Below are 5,724 nucleotides of genomic sequence, written 5' to 3'. Positions count from 1 at the left end.
TTTGTGCTCCATAGCGAGAAGATCATCGTCTATGTAACGTTTCCAAACAAGCGGTTTGAAAAGGCTTTTGTCAAGGATTTCAGTGTACAGCACAAATATAAGTATTGTAGTTAACACTATCAACTAAGAAATTCTTTGTAGAACATGCATTTACCCGGCGTTGAAAAAGTTCCAAGTCATGCATGCTTCGGCTTTGGGGAACGGTATGAAGGCTTTCCGACCATTTTTAAGCATTTCTTTAGGCGGATTAAGCGAATCTGGCAATCTTTCTGGATATCTTGAGTCATTTTTACATGTACCCAACAGCAATGCCTAGTTGCAACCATTTTAGAAAGTCAGAGCATTTTTTGAGCGAAAATAGTCTTGCCTCTGACACGTTTCGCATACAAGTCCTTGTAAAGACTCCGAGTGTTTGTCCTAAACCAGCGGGGGGTCCAAAGATGACATATCTATTTTAAGACCTGGCGCGCAGCGCTATTCAAAAGGGTAATGATAGTTATTTTTGAGTGGTTTGTAGGGTTCACTTGTTATGTCCAAGAAACCTCCCGGAAAAATTGTCAGGGGAGATCGAAGCCAAGCGGAACGGAAATTGTTAACTTATTTTTCAGATTACTCCTTTGAATCAAAACATCTAGGTTGCTAAGAGTGCAAGACTGCATGCCATGCCGATTAGGAAAGAAAAAAAAATTTTATAGAATATGTGTAGGGGAAAATCTTAAAATATTCAAATACAAGGTTAGAGTTCTTGCTTTGCAAAGTCTTAAAGCTATTTGATCAATCGGTTTGGTTTGGGTGCTTGTATTATCAAACGGATGCCCGGTTTTGTTGTGTTCTTTGTTGACTGTTATTACACCATGGTAAATGACTGGGATAAAACTAATAGATTGTGTTTGTTGTATGGCCCTGGGTTGATACAATTGCTTTTAGTTCGGCAGCAGTCAATCCATTTATATATTACATTCGAAATAAAGAATTTCGCCTTGCCTATCGCTTGTTGCCACTTAAGGGACACGGCAAGGAAAGTATGAGAAGAACCAGGCTGGAACTAGCAGCTGGCAGAACACCTTATGGCGCGAACTGATATGAGATCTGAGGATTTGGTGGTTAGAGAGAGTGGGCTCAAAGGATACATCAAAAGGGAACAGGACTCTGTCGCTATTAATAGATGATTTTGAAACGGACTGCGGCTTGAATACATTTGGATTTTGATTGAAAATTTTCTCTTGATAACAATGTTTACTTTGGTTGTCTCTGGCTAATTCGTAAAATACCCTCACATTCCTTAAATTTTATGAGAGTTTCTTTAGCATTGTCTCAGTTACTCAACCTTTAGGAGACGATACTTAAGAAGAATGGAAACAGGTGTACGTTGAGAAAACTCAGTCGTACCGACGGATTGCACAAACATTCAGTTTGTCACGGGAGGCGATATGTAGGGCGACTTATCGCCGTGACAAGTCGTACCGACGTATTGCTCGGCGTGTCCTGACCATTAAACATTTAATTCTCTTTCACCACGTTCTCGTTGCATTCGCCTTCTTTCGGTTCTGTATAAGGTCTCTATTATCGAAGATGGAGACCCAAGTGCTTTATTTTAGCTCACATTAACATAAATACAAAAGCTCGTCATCCTTACTCGAAAAAAATAAAAAGAACAGAAAAATGAAAAGGCAAGTTTGAGAGTAGATATTTACGATGCTGCCAAGATTATATAAATGATGAATCTTCTTTCTTTTCTTAATTTTGTAGATCCAAACAATTTAAACTTTCATTATACAAGAGTTTTCTCCATACATCTTGCAGGATTTATTGTCATATTTGACGGGGGCAAAATTACATGTCATGAAAGAATCGTTTGATATGACAAAAAATGGTATTTTTATTGTTTTTCTTTGCATTTACTACGAAACAGTTACATTATACAAGCTTAGGAATTAAGGCTTCCGTTTGATCTTTAACTGTTTATGAGGGGCACCAAGTTTGAAATTACGCGAGAGTGCTTTTTCGCCAGGATTGCCCTGAGAGTTTAGTCTTCTTAGTTGCTAAGTTGCCATGTGTGCGAGTCGCAACGTTTCATACCATCTGGTTTCGCTCTGGCTATGCACTCTGGTCTGACGCATTTTGTTCATGAAGACATGCAGGGCAACCAACGGAAGGTACGGCGAAAGACTCGGCGAAAGTCGCTATTTCTGAAGTAATAGATAAATGGGTTAATCGTTGATGAAGTAAAAGCTATTGCCTGAACCCAAGTCCCTACTTGATATGCAATTTTCTTATCATTACACTTCCGATTTGCTTCCCAATTATATAAGCTAACAAACAGCATAACTAAACTGGGCATCCATGTGATGATGCAAGCAACTAACACAAAACCGACTGTTTTGATAGCTTTAAAATTTTGCATGTTACGAACTCTTATATTTTCACCGGAGTTAGGAAGTGGATTAGCTGGCAAAACTCTCTTGAATTGTCTTTTGGCCAATTTGAAAATGAATATATAGCAAAAGGAGACCACTATTAATGGAACAACAAACGCTATGGTACATACAAAGGATATCATTAGTTCCCATTCATCATTTTTTCCCAACAACAACGCGGACACAGGAAGACTCGATGAAATAAACCACACCAAAATAATGACCGCAAAGCATCTCCTTACTTAAAATGTCCTGATACCGGAAAGGAAACCGAATCGCAATAAAACGGTCGATTGAAACACTGCACGAGTTCAAAGCAGTGGCTGCGGAAGTGTGAATCCACAACACTAAAGTCATCTTGAACAAAGGGCTTTCAAATGCTGGCTGAATCCAACATCGGATAACAATCCAAACAGGATCTATAACAAGGCCGACAAAAGCGTCCGCCACGGATAACGAGGCTAAAAAGCGGTTGGAAATTGTTCGTAAAGACTCGTGTTTGTAGAACAGCCACATCACAACGACATTTCCAGCGACAGCGGCTACACCAGACAAGGACAACCGCACCGATAGAACGATGGATGCTGCACTGCTGAGATGATCATCTGTGCAGCTACCTGTCATGTTAAGTTGGTGTAAAGTAACAACATATGTCGAGAAATAAGTTTGGAAACTGTCTGAGATTTTTCAATTACCTGCCCTCGTCAGGGATCAGATGTTACTGACTGTTGATGAGATGCTTCTTCTTCATTTTTTATGCATGCAGTTATTCACAACTTTTCTCTTTTTATGCAGCTTATTGACAGACACATCTAATTTTTATTGCGGCGACTGTTTGAGGAAAGGGACTTGTGACATGAGAAAGACCTCAAAATGTTTTGAAAATATGTTATGAAACTTAAATTTTGTCAGTTATCCGTCTTCAATCCATCAATGGAAAAATAGTTTTATCTCAATCTATCGCCAGAAGTTTAATAAAAATCAACAAACGTTTCCCATCGATAGGCAGCTGCTTTATTGACAAGAAGCGCACAGAACAACAATGACTAAGAATTTTTAAAACGTTTTAAGAAGCTTTTTCACGCTAATCTCACAATTGGTCACACTCGTGGACAGACTCAGGGAAGCCTTACTTGAATCTAACTAAACCAAATGTCAAGTTTGTTGCTGCATATCAAAGTTGGTAGCCTAATTTAAATCAAGAAATGTGTCGAGTTTCGAATTTAAAGTCGATTTTAAAATAGTTGGTAATTTAATACGTGCTGCGAGTAATACGCAAGTTAAACAAACTCAAATGGGCGGGGGGTGGAGGGGGATTCACGGCATTTTAGACAACTGCTTTGTTAAAAAAAAATACGTAGATAAATAAAGCCTCTTACTCATTTCAAATTTCAAGCGTTAATGAACTGAATGGGTCATTTTTTCGATACATCCTTAGTCTAAAGTTTACTTAATTGGAACTTAAGCCTATCAGGCCTCTCAAAAATACAATATATAGAATTTTCGGTAAACTGTTTTTCTCCATTCAAGAAAGAAGTCGTTCCACGTTAGTCTGTTAGTTTTACGGTCCATGTTGCGCTGAAGAATCACATAGCACGATACCTGAGGTTGGTAACTGGGCTCTGACGAGAAAATCTTCGATTAGAGAGGTTTTAAGGAAGACTTTTATGGCAATTGGTGAAAACAAAATCGACTTCGTGCCATCTGGTTTCTGCCGCTTGTTCGCTAAAACGCAAAAATTTGCATAAGTCTTAGCCGACTTGCACCAAACTGGTAGTTCACATTCATCTTGTTCGTTCAAGAAAATAAATGATCAAACTCTAACAGATAATCTCCAGTATTGTTACAACCGTATTTTATTTCAGTTTCTGGCCAAAAATATCCCTGAAATAGTTCCATGCTGACCCTGACGAGCACAGTTCATGGTCAGACTCTTATAGATAATTCTCCAGTATTGTTACAACCATATTTCTGTTTTATTTCCAAGCCAAAAATAACCCTGAAATAGTTCAATTCTAGAATCAGTCACATTTCCATGTTGAACCTGATGAGCACAGTTTGCTGTCCCCAGAACTTAGCTCATCCGCGGTCATCGTTTCAACATTCATACATGCTTTTATTTGCTTTCGGCATTTAGGGTGTTAAACAAATATAAAATTGATATGCATGCCTGTTGTAATGCGAACAACTAAAACAGTAAGTCAAACGATAAGACAAAGGCCTAATTAAAAAGAACTCGTTTTTAATTTATATTTGCCTAATCATGAAGACCTCCAGCGAACATCGCGACTCCTTGGTTTGTCCTGATCATTGTGAAAAAAAAAGTAAGGACATACAAATACAACGTATTTTAAGGTAGTATAAATCGTCTCATTGGTCGATAGGCGTGTTTAAACGGGGGTTTTTAAACTTGGCCGTGACGGCACGTTTGTAAAAGGAATGAGGAACTTTTTTCTGTGTCAACTAGCCTCATCTAAACGCTCGGGTAGATGGGAGGATTGAAGAAAGTTATGCTCACGCGCTGTTAAGTCTTGACCATACGTAACTCAATCAAATTTTCCTAACCTTCCTTTTGTTTAGATGAGGCTACGTAAAGAAGGAAAAATTAAAGGCCTCTCATGGCAGTTGTAGTCATTGTGATTAGAGAGAAATTAGGATCTTTTAACTGAAAAGTTTCCTGGACAAGAATTCTATTGAACTTCACCTGATTGATTCATTAGCTCGTTTATTATTGGTATTCACCAGTTCGTTTATCTTTTATTTTATTACATATCATTTACTTCTTACGTATCATTTATTTATTCATTTAACTAGCTACTTATTTTAATTACTAAATAAAAAAAAAATGTTTTTCTGCCGAGGATAAATAGATAACTACAAAATATTTTATGTTGAGTATCAAAAGCCTTTTCTTGTAACAATTAATTTTCGTGTGATGCTGCGCTTAGGGTTGCCAAAGGCTGACTCTTTGCAAACGTTTACTTAACAGTTGCGGCATGGGAGTGCCATTCCCGGCCTAGAAAGGGATGATGGGAAAGGAAAAGAGTAGGGAGTACTTTCTATTCACCCATCGCCTATTGCGCCCCCATGCCGACGGCGTTTGCTACACGTTTTTCGGAGCCAAGTGATTGGTTCAGCCAAATTTTTATTTCGATGAAAATGGATGTCCCCCCCCCGACTTCTGAAAAAGTGAGTAATAATCCTTATACTCTGAAATCGACAGGAGATTGGGAACAAGTGAAAGGAGTTTCTTATGACCCACATGCATTGCCACTCTTAAAGACAAATAATTAAGACTAAGATTACG

At 38.3% G+C, this 5,724-nt stretch overlaps 1 pseudogene; it reads right to left on the bottom strand.

The window, feature by feature from the left end:
* Positions 1-1,839: 1,839 nt before the first annotated feature.
* On the bottom strand, positions 1,840-3,170 carry LOC148723968 (adenosine receptor A2a-like; annotated as a pseudogene).
* Positions 3,171-5,724: the final 2,554 nt, after the last annotated feature.

Source organism: Stylophora pistillata, chromosome 9, assembly GCF_964205215.1.
Source record: "Stylophora pistillata chromosome 9, jaStyPist1.2, whole genome shotgun sequence".
NCBI classification, from domain to species: domain Eukaryota; kingdom Metazoa; phylum Cnidaria; class Anthozoa; order Scleractinia; family Pocilloporidae; genus Stylophora; species Stylophora pistillata.
Note: the sequence above shows the minus strand (reverse complement) of the source record. Positions and strands in the feature narration are given on the sequence as shown.